General features: G+C 39.7%; 1 long non-coding RNA gene across 2 annotated transcripts in view; it reads right to left on the reverse strand.

The window, feature by feature from the left end:
* Positions 1-17,118, reverse strand: part of LOC138300869 (uncharacterized) — a 339,248-nt gene extending 322,130 nt beyond the window's left edge. For both annotated transcript variants that reach the window (XR_011205031.1, XR_011205032.1), the window contains exon 1: positions 17,043-17,118. This is a non-coding gene — a long non-coding RNA (uncharacterized lncRNA). The remainder of the gene's footprint in view (positions 1-17,042) is intronic.
* Between the last annotated feature and the right edge of the window lie 1,054 nt (positions 17,119-18,172).

Raw genomic sequence — 18,172 nt, forward strand, 5'->3', positions numbered from 1 at the left:
CTCCTCACATAGCCCATTTGGCCGGTTGGCAGATGACAATATTTGGGGTCTCAAGCTCCCCACCTTATAGAAAATTTATGGACACCAAATGTGATGAAGTTTATCTTAGGGGTCTGCTCATTTTGAAGTGCCCATTCATCTCCCCTCTCTTCCTCCTCAAAGCAGTCTGTCACAGCAGGAGGGTCTTCGAAGCTGATAGCCCCACAACACAGGCTGGCACAGGATGTCAGCCACAGTGATATTTGTATCAAAAGGTTAGCCAGGTACCCCAGCCTTACTAGTTATGACTCTCTTATCAACCCCATGTCTTTCCTGAGATGTGTCCAGGCCCCTTATTGGTGGCCTCCCACTGAATCAAAGAACACCCCTTGTATGGGGAAAGTCTGGCTCACCCATTTCCAGTGTGTGTTCCCACCCATCATACAAGAATGCAGCAATACACAAAACTGTGTGCAGGGATTCCTTCACCTTCTCTCCTCATGTTTGACTATGCAGGCCCAGGTGTTTCAAAATGAAATCTATATTATGCCATGTATTGTACAATTTGAAGGCATACATACTCCCAGTGCATGTATACAGCATATACATACTGCACAGGATTGTATCCTTCCTGCCACTCATAGGGATACATACACCCAGCACATACATTTAACCTTCAAGCACGGCACAGCACTACATCCCTTCTGTATAGTATCACTCAAAGCCACACATACACCCAGCACAAGCATCTACCATGCATTCACTACATAGTAATACAATATCCCTGTTTTTATACAATTCCCAGGTACACATACAGCAAGTGTAGATGCACCACTAATGCGTTGTGCAGCACTTCACAACAGACCAGTGTAGGCGAAGGGTGAGTTAAGCGCACAGCAGCAAAAATTTAAAATGAGTGAGTCTGTAATTCTCACTCCAGTGACACAGGATATAAAGGACCTGTTCACTTCTACTGATCACTACACAATGTGCTCCCAACAAAGTGCTGATGCTGCTTAACTTCTTGTGAAGGCAATGGCCTCTCACCACTATGAGGTTTGTGCTTTTGGTGCACCTCCTGATCCAGGAAGAACACAATACATGAGACAGGCTTATGTCAGAGTGCACACTCTTTATCCATGTTTGCATATGGCAACACAAATTAACATTCAGTTTCCAGACATCAATACAGTTGAGCACTCAGGGCAGGGGTGCATGTCAATTAAAGCAAAATGTCTAATGTCAAAACCGAATCTAACTGAGCAACACCTCTCTAAAATAACAAGCAACGTTTTAAATATGAAATACTGCAATTCCTTAATGCCTAAAGTCTGAATGTCTAAAGCAAAATTATTAGCTCTCTCTAAATCACAAGCAGCTTCTCTCTCTAAATCCTAATGACATAATCCTTTCAGATCCATAATGTTTTAAGTGAAGAAAGTACACAATTTCACGGCGTGACATAATGTAAAAAGATGGTACTAAAATGTTACTTAAACAGTAAACCAATGATATTATTACCTTACAAAAAAATCTATTGGCAAACAATTTTCATCGAACAAAAAAATAAGAAATGCAAATTAATACTATGGACTATTCCAAATATTCTTAACGACGAACATAGTAATGGAGGTTTACGTCATAACTTTCAAATGTTTTAAACACATCAATTTAGCTAAGTAAGCTAGAGAAATGTTACTTTGCATGTAAAGAGACACCATGGTTGCAGCTGAATTTCACTTATTTTCTGAAAAAGCAAAAGAAAAGTAATGCATGCGCACAGCATTAAAAATGCTCTTTCAATGAAAATGGCCTAGTATAGCCTGGTAAGGCTAACTGAACCAAACCTATATTAAGCATTATTTTTCTAATGGAATGAAATTATTTCTCACACACTGACATTGGCCTGCTACAGGAACTCCTGGGGACAGCAGCACTGAAGGTAATAGGCATACGTCTTTTGCAATGTTTTATGACAAGCTTTACAACATGACAGTTTGCCACCCACAACTTGGCTTGTGGTGGTTGCTCAATTTCACATTGTCAAACGCCACTCTGAATTGGTACCACCACCTCCCTCCCTGGTCATTGAACATATTACGACAGTCTAAAAAGAGCATTTATTTTAGAAACCTGGGGGTTGTATTTTCATTCTGTGTATGCTCTCTTCACACTGTTCTCTAAATATTTTCGCCTTGTCAGATCTTCAGTTTCCTAGGTGACCTGAGACTTAGCAAGATAAGGTCTTTGCAATCTTTTCTTTAGGACCTACTGTACGTGGTGCTAACCCCCTTGAGGCAGCTGAATTTTCAACACAAGTGAAACATTTAAATTTATATCTGTTTGATCTGTTCCAAAGGATGGTCCCCATGACACTGTATTCGACTTTGTTGCACTTGCCACCACTTGTGTTGTTCTTTTAAAAGCTGTGAACGGTGTTGCAAAAACAGGGTGGACCAGATCAGAGCACTCTAAGCATTATGGCGGGTGTAGGTCAGAATATCCTACATAGAAAAGCTGTCCGACATAAATGTTGTATGATGAATTATGTTTAAAAATATATCACCCCATTGGGTGTATATGTTCTATTGTATATCTACCAGGACAACAATTTTAGACAATATCTGGGAAACAATATCTATGTTCAACAATATTCTCACCATATTCTAGAACCACACCCATTAGGTCGCCATGCTGTTCTTTGCCTGCTCATCTCACAATGTTCCTTTTTGTATCATCATCATTCTAGCAACATGAAGTGGTTTGATGAGGCGAATAGCAAACATGGGCACTCTAGTTCCCAACGCATGAACGTATTGGAAAGCTGAACAGGGTTGAAGGCAGAGATTTATTATAAGCGGGCATGTCCTGGGTTCTCAGGAAGGGGTAGATTGTTTGCTGTATTGCAAATTTATGCTGTTTAATGAGAGGTGTATCATCAGAACTTTCATAATTTGAAAAATTGCAGGAGGTGGTCCTTATGGATACAAGGATGTTATTTCAGATCCAGGGGCACTGATGGAGAAAGACCATTGGCCAGTTTTTTATTCTTGCACTTCTTTGTTTCTAGTCTGGTGGTGTCTTAGCTCCCTGTTATGTTCCAGCCCCATGACTACCTTTACCGAATATCCCAGTAATTATGGGGATTTCATGGTGCTGATGAACAACGTGCAGAAATAGCTGATTTCACTCTGGTTCCTGCATGAGTTTTCCTGATGTTTTACACAGGGATTTTAGATGCTTTCGGAAGGCGTATTCTCCATGTGAAACAGAGACAACTTGTAATTCTAATTTGCCTGGTAACATTGGACATACTGAACCTTTGTTAGAGGGCCCTTAGAATTTCTGGCACACTTGTAATGAGGTCTTTAGTAGGGCAGTTGTATCTCTGGATTAATGTAAAAGTCTTTTGTGACTGCAAAATCGCATCGTACATCGGTCCCTTAGTTTCAATAGAAAAAGCATTTTGTTTTGCTAATAACTTTGGCGCCATTTGACGAAACAGCGGAGGTCATTTCAGCTGCAGTCTGGGAAGTTTCGAGGTGATCCATTAAGTGGGGGCAGAGAAAAAAGGGGGTCCCAAAGCACATTTTCCCTATTCATTTTTCCATAGGGATTTTGAACAGGGATATCCCCAAAGCCACTGGACGGAATTGCACCAAGTTTGCCAGTAAGGTAGCTCTTGGTCCAGAAAGAGGCCTTTTCATTATTTGGTGTAAGTCCATTCACTAGTTTTCTAATTATAAAATGAAAGCCAAATATGTATGTATAGAGACGCGGATCCTCCTCAGATCCCCCTTGGATCCTACACGGATCCTCCACGGATTTGAAGGGAAAGCAAGGCCCTGATTGGCTGGCTGCAACCTGACAGAAAAGCTGTAGCCGCCATTTTGATTTTCAGATTGCCAGCATGGGTGGGGAAAAAAACAGTGTAAAAACATGTAAGGGGTCAGGATACAGGTATCCTGACTACATAGGACACATAGAGGGCTTTCTTAGGGATCTCTCATGATCTTAAAACTGTCCATTTTGTTTTGTCATCTGATCTGTGGGTTTGAGGATCCTCCTCAGATCCTGGGGAAAAGCAAGACCTGATTGGCTTGCTGCAACCTGATACAAATTTGAATGTGTGCATTAAAAAACATAGAAATTCACTAAAAAAAAAACAAAGGTTACAGGGGCGTTATTGTGGTGTTCTGAATTTACTCGAACAAAACTATAGAAATTCAGTAATTATTTCAAGTAATTATAACACATGCCCTAGGGTAAATATAACTCTCGCCCTTGCAATGCACTGCCAATTACCCCAGATACTACAGCACTCATGACAGCTTTTATAACATCATTAAACATATCAGTGTAATATTAGCAGTCAAAATCGAAGAAAGAAAACTGTGCATGATGGAGGCGCAAGATATAATTACCTTAGGGCATGAGCTATAGTTACTTCAAATACCTCTAATTGCTGAATTTCTATAGTTTTGTGCGAGTAAATTCTAAACCTAACTATAACGTACCTGTAACCTCTTTAACCATCATGTATTTGCTGTATTTAATATCCGGCGCACCATGGCGCAGGGTAGGGGCAATAGGGTCAACATTTTTTATGCTATTGATGTACTGTGCAGGATTAGCGCCAACATTTTGGTGCTAATCCTGCAGAGTATGTAGGAGCCCATTGGTATGCCCCCTTTTAATGCCCTGCTCTGAGAAGGCGTTAAAAATATCCACTAAAAATGGCACAGTGAAATCCCTTAGAGGCAGGTATAATGTGGTGCAAGGGGTTACAAAGTGGTGCAATGCATGCATTGTGGCACTTTGTAAATATGATGCAGCAAATTTGGCCCTGTTGTGCCACATTAGCGTCATAAAAATGATGCTAATATGGCACAAAGAGGCTCTTAGCTCCGAGCCTTAGTTTATAGTATTATTAAATCTAGCTACTATATTAGTTGCATTATTTAAATTAGTTTCTATATATATTTGTGTGCTAGTCATATATGTTAGTTAATTTTACTTTTACTTTGGTTATTACTTATCTTATTAACAAATTCTGAAATGTTTGTGTGTGTGCATATATATATATATATATATATATATATATATATATATAAATAAAACAAATGTACAAATAATTCAACATTTTCCTAAAAATAACATTAATAATAATAGTTATTCATTTAATATTTAAAAAAGCATATTAACAAAACACATATCACACATATATACATACAATTAATGTAAAAAAATACATATCAAAATACATTATAAAAAGTATTTAAATATTAAACAAAAAATACACATTTTTTTTTTTTTAAACAATGAAAATTAAACAGCACTTCTAATATTGACTAATTCGAGCTTAAGCAAAAATAGGAAAAGTGTTTGACTATAAAGGGCCTAGATTTACTATTCCCATTCCAACAAAAAAAGAAAGCACAGGAAATGTTGGACTTAGGAGGGGCTACATAAACAACACTATGGAAAGTGTAGGACTTCGGAGGGGTTACATTTACTATTCCCACTCTAATATAATCAAAATGAGGGAAAGTATCGGACATTGGAGGGATTACATTTACTATTCCAATCTAACCAACAATAGGGAAAGTGCTGGATTTTGGAGGGGTTACATTTACCATTCCCACTCCAACGTAATCAAAATCAGAAAAGATGTTGAACTTAGACGGAGTTAAGTTTACTGCTCCAACATCAATCTATGCAAAAGTAGGTAAAGTGTTGGGTCTGGGAAGAGGGGTAGATTTACTATTCCCAATCCAATTTAGGCAACTGCTAATCAACAGTAGAAAAAGTGTTAGACTTTTTTGTTTTTAGATTTATTATTCCCACTCCAATGCAAGAAAGCAATATCAGTAAAAGCACTGGACCTGGGAAGGGTTAGAATTCCTTTTCCCACTCCAGTCTAGGCAACACTATGGAAAGTGATTAGATTTACTATTCCAAATCAAATCCAAGCAATGGTAGGGAAAGTACTGGATTTAGGAGGGATTCGATTTTCGATTCCCACTGCAACATCAGCAAAATCAGAGAAAGTGTTGGAATTTGGAAGGGTCAGATTTAATATGTACACTCAAATCTCTGCAACAGTAGGGAACTTGCTGGACTTTGGAAGTCTTGGAGTTATTATTTCCACTACAATACATGCAACAGTAGGGCAGGTGGTGGACTTTGAAGGGGTAGATTTAGTATTCTAACTGCATTCTAAGTATAATTAGGAAAAGTATTGGACTTTGAAGGGGTTCGATATACTATTCCTCCTCTAACCTGAGCAACAATAGGGAAAGTGTTGGACTTTGGAGGGAATGGATTTACTATTCCATTCCAATGTTAGCAATAGCAGGAACTTTCTGGACTTTGAAATGGTTAGATTTACTATTCCCTTGTGAATCTAAGCAATAGGTGGAGGGAAAGTATTAGAGTTTAGTGGGGTTAAATTTAGTATTCCCATTCCGATGTAAGCAGAATCAGAGGAAGTTTAAGATTTTAGAGAGGTTACATTTATTCATCCCACTTTAATATAAGCAACAGTAGGGAAAGCGGTGGACTTAGGAGGGGTTACTGTAAGAGAAATGCCTCTTTTTTCCATGATCTCCTCTAAAGTTTTCACCCGATGGTGCTGCTAACCAAGCCTCAGTGCCAGTGACTTGATCTTCAAAAGTATATGTTTGATTGCTTATACTCAATTGGAATAGCTTACTGACATATAAGTCTCTAGTACATGGTACTAGGGGAAACCAGGGCCTGTAAGTTAAAGTGTCCCACCACGGCTGTAGCACGCTGAGTGTAACAATTTGAAAGAATATCTGACAGCCTGCCACTGCAATATGGCAGAGCAGTTTTAAACTTCCAACTCACATCTCAACATTGTCATTTAAAGTAATGGCAAATATATATAGATATAAAATATATGTCTATATATAAATATATATATATATATATATATATATATGCTTAGCACAATGAGTTGTTGATGACAATCCGACGTGCTCATAGAACAGTCTTTAATACGGTGGAGTTTACATATTATGACATGTTCCAGTGTGCTATAACAAAAAAGATGCACAAGGTCACTTTATTCATATACTTTACATATCAGACAATTGGGATATACATACCCTTGAGGATGTGAAGCTTCATGTTATTAATTTGTTCATTTACCATATTTTAAACTTATAAGATTATAAACATGCATTCGTCACTTTATCTCAATAAGACATATAATTAACATATAATTAACGTATGTACATCATGCAGAACAGACAATGTCATATATATGCACATATTTGAATTTAGATATTACAGATCGATGGAAATCTTATTGAGATCAATATTATTATTACTTGTTATGTATATGCCTAATCATGGTTTATGTGATCACTATTTACCATATTGTATGCATCTAAATCACTATGACAACTGTGAACAATAGAGGATGTGAAGCATAAGGATTACTAACTCAACACTTTCTACACTATAAGATGGCTGCTCTGGTAGCCTTTAGTGTGTAGCTGTGATAATAGACAAAGGATTTATGTGGTATTTGAGGTAGCTCTGTTCATGGGGGTAGTGTCCAGTGGAAGGTGTCAGCCGAAACGCGTTGACACTCTAGTTTGTCTGGGAGCAGCATTTTATTTACAATAAACAATACGACTATTGAAGAATATAAATATTGGCTTTTCTTTGTGTTGCATGACTGAAGCTGTGGATTTTAACTGTGGTGCAGCCTCATGACGAGTGAAACCTCATAATTTTTGGAAGAAAGCTATATATATATCACATCACCACTTGCCTCCACCAATCCAGAAGGTACAGCACTCCGCGAGTGTATTAATTCAGAATTTATTTACATACAGGAACGCGTTTCGGCGTTGCCGCCTTCATCAACCTGTGTATCGCCATTTTGGTGATCCTTATATATCACATGATCTCGTGAGAGATCGCATGTGCTGAACCCCCTGACAAGTGTATTTCTACATCTTTACAACATTTTTTAGAAATAATCATATTGCATATCATCATTGTGCTACCTTAACATACCATGAGCATTATATATACACTTCACATAATCATCTAACTTGTCGCTCACCTCAGTCCGACATACTACTTCAAATATCCACCTTAAAACATAACGATGTCAATAGGCCCTCAATACATCTCCCAAATGGGTTCTCTTCACCCAGTGAGCCGCCCTACTGGCAATCATTATGAAATATGCAATCACATGAGAGTTTGCTTGGACCAAATCCCGTATAAATGGTATTTCTACATCATTCCACAACTTATCATATCGTGGATCACCAAAATATTGCGGTGATCTACCGTAATGGATTTACTGAATAACCATACTAAATATTACACAAGGGATTCACGCTAGTCTCCAGTGCATCTCTGTCAGACATACTAATTCAATAATCTAATTTATACACAACAATCTCAAATGAATGCAAAATTAACACCCCCCATAAAACCTGCTTCCCGGGTATGTAAATCTAATCAAAATACACCTTGGACATTATGTCATAATTCACCATATTGAGGATTCAGTTAAAGGAATACCCATATATACACATTCAAATTATTATACAAATATTGTACAAAAAAGGGTAAGTCTGTCTATCCCTTGCCAATGTGATTGAATAAATGTTATTCATTGTCCTATAGATTCTTTCTAATGCTTGTTGTTTTGTTCTGTTCCCTATCACTTTATACTTTCAATAAAGATGGATGTACAATTCTTCACTGCTATTCAGTCCCTTAGGTTCCTTGGTGTCTAACAGTATTATGTATCTGGATTCTAGATGTCGCAATTTCTTTTCCGTATCACCGCCTCTGATATCCTTGGCTATACCATCAATGACACTGTACCTTATCTCTCCTGTTTTACCCTCATGTACATGTCGTGCCACAGGGTAAGTATCATCTCTGTTTTGGATGGCCCTCAAATGCTGTAGAATCTGTTTGTGTACCTTCAGCTTGGTACTGCCTACATAAATTTTAGGGCAGCTGCATCTCAGGATATATATCACAAATTCACTTTTACATGTATATATTCCCTTTATCCTGTGCGCAATTTTTCCATTCTGCATTACTGTTGTGGTATTCTGACCATTCTTGCAGGTGTTACATCTAGAGCATTTATAAAAAGCATCTTGTATGTCAAGCCAGCTACTGCTGGCTATCTGTTCCCTCACATCACTTTTAACTAATCTGTCTTTCATAGATTTACCCCTTCTGTAAGTTATCTGTGGTTTGTTTGACATATCATCTCCTATCACTGGATCGCTTCTAAGTACATGCCAGTGTTTCTTCAATATGTTCCTCACCTGTCCATGTGCTGTGTTGTACGTGGTGATAAACCTCAATTTGCCTGCTTTTTTACCTACTTTTATGCCTCGCCGATTAATCTTGTCACTTGAATCAGAGAATAAAAGGGTGTCTCTTGCCCGAGTATTGGCTTTTCTACCAGCCCTTGCTAATGTGATGTCAGAATAGCCTCTCTTCTGTAATCTGTTTATCATTTCCCCTTGAATTAATTCAAAATTGGTATCGGTGCTGCAAATTCTTTTGGCTCTAAGTAATTCTCAAACTGGGATATTCTCTATTAGAGGACGGGGATGGAAGCTCGTGGCATGTAAGATGCTGTTCCCTGCACTTGGCTTTCTATACAGGCTATTTTTTGTTTTCTATCATAACCATCACATCTAGAAATTCAATCTCTCATGCATCTACCTTACCAGTGAACTTGAGATTGCAATTGTTAATGTTGATATCAGATATAAATTCCTGGGCACTATGAGTACTGCCCTGCCAAATCATGAAAATATCATCTATGAATCTAAGCCACATAACAATGTGGTCATTCCATTTATCTAATGGGGGACTATTTAGCATCTGTTCTTTCCACCGTCCCATATACAAATTTGCGTAACTTGGAGCAAAGCACATGCCCATCGCTGTCCCGCACCTCTGTTAAAAAAGCTAATTGTTGAAGAAAAACATATTGTGTTGCAAGCACCACCTAATCATATTGATTAACATTTGACTGTGTTGGTAAAATCATATAGGTCTAGCTCTCAAAACATGCTCTACTGCATTAATACCCTGTTCATGAGGTATACTAGTGTATAAAGCTGTAACATCAAGAGTCATAAGCTTTAAATCTGTGTCCCAACCGGTCAAAAATCCTTCTTAAAAAATCAGTAGTATCTTGTATGTAAATTGCACACCAGAGGATATAAAAATACGTCTATGTATTGTGAGACATGTTTAAAAAGACTGTCTCTAATCAACACAATAGGTCTTCCCGGAGGTTTCTGATCATTTTTATGGATTTTTGGTATAAGGTAAAACACTGGTAACTTCGGATGATCAACTCTCAAATATCTATATTCATCCTCATTGATTAAGCCTTTATCCCACCATTGTTGTAATTCCGTATCAAACTCGATTTTTATTTTCTCCACATGTTTGATATCAACTCTCATATTGTATTGTATTGTATTGTAATAGTATTTATATAGCGCTTACTACCCCTGACGAGGCGTCGAAGCGTTTTTTGGCGAGTAGCACGCTAATCCGGAACCCAACTAGAATTAGTGATGGATTAGTATCGGGAAATATGAGTACAGTTTTAGTATTATTATGAGTTAATTTGAGCCGTGGTTATGAGAGTTTGTTAGTTAGACTGACAGGAGTAATTCAGGGGTGGAGGAGGAAAGAAATCCAGAAGTGTTAATTGGGAGTATATCTCTCATTTACTCATCCCAGGGGCTTGGGATGAGTAAAGTGGGATGGAGGAGGGAAGATTCTGTGGAAGGGTTAGGGAGATCATAGTAGCAGGGTGAGATAAATGAGGGCGAATTTAGTACGGTTGTTTGGGAGGTCATGGTAGTAGCACGTGCCTGTCATCACTGAAGCACAACTAGTACCCTTATAAACTAGATAATGGAAGAGAGGATGATTAGTCCTGGGGTGGCAGGTAACCGATCAACATTGGGTTCACTCTGAACATTTTAAAAAGTGACTAGATGCTGTATAAATAAAGTTGAACTTTTATTCCACTCAGTTACAACAACCCCTGGCATGTCAGACATCATATCATTGTTCTCTTCTCCTCACCTCCATCATCATTGCAGAATCTTCCCCCAACATTCTTAAAAGTCATCCTTAACCAACCTCCACCACCTTACCAGCATTCCTTAACTCTTGTAGAGGTGTACGTTCACATGTTCTGCATACTTCTGCCATCTAGTGTTGGGTCCGGAAGTTGTGGAAGTTGTTTTTCTCCTTCGAAGAAGTCTTTTGAGTCACAAGGTATAGTGACTCATCTCTGCGATATTGCGCATGTGCATCAACTCCACTGTTAGATTGTTTTCCCACAGGCAAGTGAGAAAGAAGTGAAAGGTATGTGTAAGAAAAGGTGTTCTTAGCACTGCCTGGCCCACACTGGCGTGTTGGCGTGCTAAGATAGCCATTCAATAGTGAAGGTGTGTGGTGTAGACCATGAAGCTGCCTTACAAATGTCCGCTAAGGGAAAGTTAAAGAAAGGTCATAGTGGTCATTAGGGTGTGCTGTGGGCGAAAAAGGTAAAGGTCTTAGTGTAGCAAGTGTGTATACACTTGTGACTTAATCTGGATGTGCTGGATTTGCATTTAAAGTATGAAGAGCTCTTTCCACAACAGAATTTGTTTGCGGGAAAAAGACTGGGAGCTCAATGGACCAATTGAGGTGAAAATGTGTAACTACCTTGGGTAGGAGTTTAGGATTAGTGCAAAGAACCACTTTGACTATGTATTTGGAAAAAAGGTTTTTTCTAAGGTTAAAGCCTGGAGCGCACTAACATGCCTAAGTGAGGTGATGGTGACTAAGAATGCCACCTTCCATGACAAACTGAAGTCGGCATGAGGGAAGAGACTCAAATGGGGAAGCAATGAGTCTAGTGAGAACAATGTTGACGTTTCAGGACTGTGCTGGAGAAACCAGAGGCGGAATATCTAATAAAAGCTTCAGTGCCTGGAATTTTGAACAGTGAGAGATGCTGTTATTCTGAAGATAGGCAGCCATTGCAGCAAGTAGTGTATGCTACATATGCCTTCTGCAAATGAAGCAGGTAGCAGACAACGTCTTGCACCGCGGCTTTCATAGGATCAATTTGTTTGGGTTGGCAGTAGCAAACAAAACGCTTCCATTTTGCTTTCTAACAGGTTCTAATGGTAGGTCTGCGGGCTTCCTTGAGAATGTTCATACATTCTGGTGGTAAGCCAAGGTAGCCAAACTATGACCTCAGGAGCCAAATTGCTAGGCTGAGCATTTTTTGAGTCTGGGTGTCTCATCAGGAACTACTGCGAGATCTAGTAGTGTTGTGAACCTGGGCTGACACACCCAAGTGGGAGCTACAAAGATCATGGTGAGACATTTGCCTGAGCTTCCAAACCAGAAATGGAATGAGAGGGAAAGGTGTAATCATGCTCACCAGGCCCCAGCATCTGTGTTCCTTCCCTAAACTGTACCACTGCTTCCACAGTTGGCACACCCCTTACACACAGCCAAGTCCCTTGTAAAAGGCAACAGTGTTATGCGTGCTTCTCATGTTGCCTGGGACCTTTCTCCAGTTGTGCTGTGTGGGCTCCCCTGCGACTCCTGGTTCCTCTTCCAGGGGGTCTCCTGTGGGGGCTGCCTTTTCTTCTGTGGGCTCCGTCTTGCCGAGGGTCCCCATAGGACTGCCCCCCATGGGTTGACTCCTCCTGGACCTTGCTGGTCCCCAGAAGCTCCAATTTTGCTTCACTGCGACCTCTGCCTTTGCCAATGCTTGTTGATAGCTTTTCCACGCCATTGACGACTGCAATCATCCATCCAGCGTGGTACGTCGACTACATCCTCCAGGAACTCTTCACTGACTCCGGGGCTGCATTGCTGACCATCTTCGTCCCACCGTCGACTAACTCCTGCAACCACAGACAGGTGGGTAGTGGCTCCTACCCCCACTGGACACTTCTGTGACTTCTGGACTTGGTCCCTTTCTTCCACACGTCTTCCTCTTCAAGAATTTACAGCTGGTTTCTTGCAATCTTGTCTGGGTGTTGCATCATCTTCTTTTTCGTCCTTTTGGGTGGTTGGCACTGTGGTACTTACCTTTGTGGTTTCCTAATTCCTCCAGCTCCCTCTCCACATCCCACTCACCAGGAGGGTGTGGGGGGGGCGAATTGGGGATCCTGCATACGCATTCCATTTTTTTAAGTATATGGTTTGGGTTCCCCCTAGGGTCACTATTGCCCATTTGCTATTGCATTGTTTTCGATTGCTTTCTATGCCTAATTCTAATTATTAGTGTATATATCTAGTGTCCTACTTTCCTCCTATTGGAGGGTACCCTCTAGTATGTTTTGGTAACTGTGTCACTAAAATAAAGTACCTTTATTTTTGTAACACTGAGTGCTTTCTTCCATGTGTGTAATTGCTGTGTGACTACAGCAGTATTACATGAGCTTTGCATGTCTCCTAGATAAGCCTTGGCTGCTCACCCACAGCTAATCTCTAGAGAGCCTGGCTTCTAGACACTGCCTACACTACACTGATAGGGCATACCTGGCCCTGGTATAAGGTGTAAGTACCATAGGTACCCACCACCTACACCAGGTCAGCTTCCTACATATGTCCTGCCATGTTCAATTTAGAAAGGGGCTAACAGCTTGGCTCTTCAGTGTTACCTTTGTTGCTTAGTTACCTCCTTAATTCCTCAGTGCCAAGGCATCATCTTTTGGGTAACAGAGGTTATACACAAATCTCTTTTCTTTATTCATTCAAGTACAATGCCAAAAAAATGTGTTTTCTAATTCCGATTCGAATTCCACCCCTAACCACTTGTTCAGGCTGCCATCTTGGAAAATCTATGAGGATTGCTTCAGTGCTGGAGCTGAGGGAGGCATATATATATATATATATATATATATATATATAGCATACTTCATCATTTAATTGTCTATAGGGGCCTCCTCCATATACTCATGTGTTGGCCAAATGACAATATTTCCTCCTTTGTCTGAACCTCTCACCACATTTTGTGGATTTTTGGATATTTTATCCAATGTCTGGGTATAACTATTCTTAATCTTGGAAGTACTTTTCATTTCTTTTGTTCTCAGAGATTTAAACTCTTTAATTATGATTTCCGCAAATTGATCAATTAAGTCTCCACTTTGTGCTGGTACAGTCTTGGATTTAGGTTTGAATCCTGACAGACCTCCCTCATCAGTTCTTACACCTTCCTGCTCTAATTTTTAAATTACTTGTTCAACAGCTATCATTTCCATTGCATTTTGCTCCAATTCCCACAATTCTTTCATGAAGGCGACATCCTCTATCCGTAAATTGTCATATGTCACATTGATATCTCTATCCGTCTCCAACTCTATTGGTCGCTGTATCTTCTTGGTTTTTAATTTATGTATTTTAGATAACTTCAATTTTCTTATGAATAAGAAGAGATCTATCTAACTCTGTACATATTCAAATGCGTTGGTTTGGCAGAATGAAAGGCCCAAGGAAAGATTTCTTATATCTTCTTCCTCTAATTCAACATTGGATAGATTGAGAATTGTTTTGTCATAAATCAATACTGCTTGTTGCTTCGAGTAACTTTCCTCTGTTCTTCTGCGTAAGTTTCTCTTGCCACCTCGTCTCTTCTGTCTGCCTCTTCTTCCTTGTTCTGCCTCCGACGCGCCATGGTCTGTGATTCGTTCTTTGGTCTCGCCTTAAAAAAATCCAATTTTTCTTGCAATGTAGTATGTGATTGCATTCGCCCTGATTCATCGGCATCCGTATCCGAGCTTTCGCTCATTTCAGTATTAGATTTTTGGACCTATGGAACTGGCTCTTTGCATTATTGACTCATTAATTATTTGCTTCCTTAAATGATCACATTTTTTGGCAAATGTATATATCTGTCCAGTCTCATAATCGATTGTATCTCTGTTAAACTTTCTTGCTTTCTTCTGAATTATTTCCTCCTCAATTCTTCCCAACCTCTCTTCCATTGCTGCATTCAATGAATTAATTAACTTCTTGTCTGTAAACATTTCAATCTCCTTGGTGACACTTTCTATTTTCTCAATGACTTTATCTCTGTCTAATATTTAATTAGAATTTTCATAATTCCTGCCGAACTTAAGGCATTATGCATTGCCTATCATTTTAACATGTCAGGATTAGGGTCATCATAAGTAGGCGTGATAAATATTCGCAGTCCCCTCAGGACTCTTTCTGCTTCCAAGTATCTATTCAATGATTAACATTCCCACCATTTATTAAGTTCTCTTTTCTTTAATCTCTCCAATTCCTAAATGCACTGTGGAGGTCAGGTTTACTGTTAGTTCTCTCAGATTCCTCTTGATTTGTTATCCCAGTTACCATCTTCGAGAATACCACTTCTGCTCTCAATTTTCTGTTGTCACAGGTGCTTAGAATCTTGCTTGCTATAGTCCAAGCGATCTCTCTTTACTAATGTAAAATAAATTACTGCTGTCTTACACTCGCGTGTCTCTCTTACAGTTCCTCAGAGTAACAGCGGACTCCGCTTGATTTACCGATACTCGGTAGCGCCCCCGCACCCAGTGTAATTCCGCCCTCTGTGTCCTCCAACACCGCGGTAGACTTACCTCTGGTCAGTGGTAGCGCAGTCAGTAATCCAATTTATAAGCGGGGGCAGGAATATATATATGTATAAATCTATTTCAAAGCAAATTAGTCTAACAAGACGGCGCGCTCTCACTGCCTGTGCTAGCGTAGGGGTTAACACCATGCCCTTTATACATTACGTGACGAAGAAGATACTGTATATACGGCAGCGCCCACAGACACTCCCAGAGGCTTCCATTAGCATTCTCCTTTATAATCAGCAGTACACATCAGACACCATGACGCGTTTCGATTCCTGTCTTCGTCCCAATGGTTTCTGTCTGTTACAATTCGTTATTCCTACTGCCACATTTATCTATTAAGAGGCATTCTGGGAATCGTAGTATATTGTCTCTCACACCTGAAAGCACTCATTTAATCTATATTGTTAACATCAGCACAGAACTTCCAAGCATAATTGACATGATGAAAAAATTCAAAACTCCAAATGGGGTTTTCACCAATTCTCGGCTAATCGTGCAAAAGCCTTAAAACAAAAAGTGCTTCCACATTGGCAAAAGAGCGATTTTCTTGGCATATTTCCTCTTTAAATATTGAAAAAACCTCTGGACCCTTTCTCTCAGGGCCACATCAGTATCATAGATACGTAGTCGGGGGACACAAGCTCACCTTCACCATTGATGAGACTGTCCCTCCTCCAGGAGAGAGGCCCACAGTGCATATTGAAGTCCAACTATTAGTTTATAATCCCCAATGTGTATTGTACACACGCAAGAAACCAGTGTCTCTTCGCCAAATCTCATGATCTGTAATTTCACAAGTACTGGGCGCTGCCGTACATATTAATTTCAAAGCAAAGTGGTCTAACAAGACGGCGCGCTCTCACTGCCGGTGCTAGCGTAGGGGTTAAGACCATGCCCTTTATATAATAGGTGCCAAAGAAGATGCTGCACTCCCAGAGGCTTCCATTAGCATTTTCCTTTATAATCAGCAGAACACATCAGACACCATGACGCGTTTCGACTCCTGTCTTCTTCACAATGGTTTCCATGTGTTACATTTTAGTTATTCCTAATGCCACTTATCTATTGAGAGGCATTCTGGGAATCATAGTATATTTTCTGTCTCACTTGAAAGTACTCATTTCATCCATATTGTTAACATCAACACAGAACTTCCAAGCTTAATTGACATCATGAAAAAAGTCAAAACACCAAATGGATTTTGCAGCAATTCTCGGCTGATCGTGCAAAAGCCGTAAAACAAAAAGTGCTTCCTCATCGGTAAATGAGCGATTTCCTTGGCATATTCCCAGTCCATATTTCCTCTTTAAATAGTGAAAAAACCTCTGGACCCTTTCTCTCAGGGACACATCAGTACCATAGATACGTATTCGGGGGTCACGTGCTCACCTTCATCATTGATGAGACTGTCCCTCCTCCAGAGAGGCGCAAAGTCGTCTAACAAGACGGCGCGCTCTCACTGCCGGTGCTAGCGTAGGGGTTAAGACCATGCCCTTTATATATTACGTGTCAAAGAAGATGCTGCACTCCCAGTGGCTTCCATTAGCATTTTCCTTAATAATCAGCAGAACACATCAGACACCATGACGCATTTCGATTCCTGTCTTCTTCATAATGATTTCCGTCTATTACAATTCGTTATTCTTACTGCCACATTTATCTGTTGAGAGGCATTCTGGGAATCATAGTATATTGTCTCTCACACCTGAAAGCACTCATTTCATCTATATTGTTAACACCAACACAGAACTTCTAATCTTAATTGACATCATGAAAAAATTCAAAACACCAAATGGATTTTTCACCAATTCTCGGCTGATGTGAAAAAGCCTTAAAAGAAAAAGTGCTTCCACATCGGTAAAAGAACATTTTTCTTAGCATATTCCCAGACGGAAATCATTGTGAAGAAGACAGGAGTCGAAACGCGTCATGGTGTTTGATGTGTACTGCTAAATATATATATATATATATATATATATATATATATATATCACCCCTACAGCCAGCCTATTGAGCGCTAAGGTAGGGTGCTCTATTTATTAAAAGTTAGAATGTGTTTTTGTTCATGTTTCCTAAGAGTAGAAACACTAAATTCTCATTTTTACTACAGAAAAGCTAGGAGCTCCATTGGTGAGTACAGGGTTACACGCTGACCACTCTGTTGTTCTAGATTCTGAATGGGACTACCGAAGTGGGTACTTCAAATTATCAAAATAATTGTCATATTAAACACGACTTGATGCCCAAGATGAATTTATTGTAACATTTGAGTTAATGCAACTTGACGTTCTGTTGCCCAAGTTTTCCATTGGCCAGTCGCAAGTGCTCGTCACAAGACAGCCTTCAGCCCTCTAGGGAGAGGTGTGAATGACTTCCAGCTGCAGGAACATTAGAACCCTGCTGTTGGAAGAAGTGTTCTCTCGCCCTAGTAGGAAACCACACAGAGGTGAGCTTCAAACGGGGAGGCTGCCTTTGAAGGGCAAATAGTGGACACACACAAGAGTGGCAGCTCTTTTGTT

Source organism: Pleurodeles waltl, chromosome 6 (assembly GCF_031143425.1).
Source record: "Pleurodeles waltl isolate 20211129_DDA chromosome 6, aPleWal1.hap1.20221129, whole genome shotgun sequence".
Classification (NCBI taxonomy): Eukaryota; Metazoa; Chordata; class Amphibia; order Caudata; family Salamandridae; genus Pleurodeles; species Pleurodeles waltl.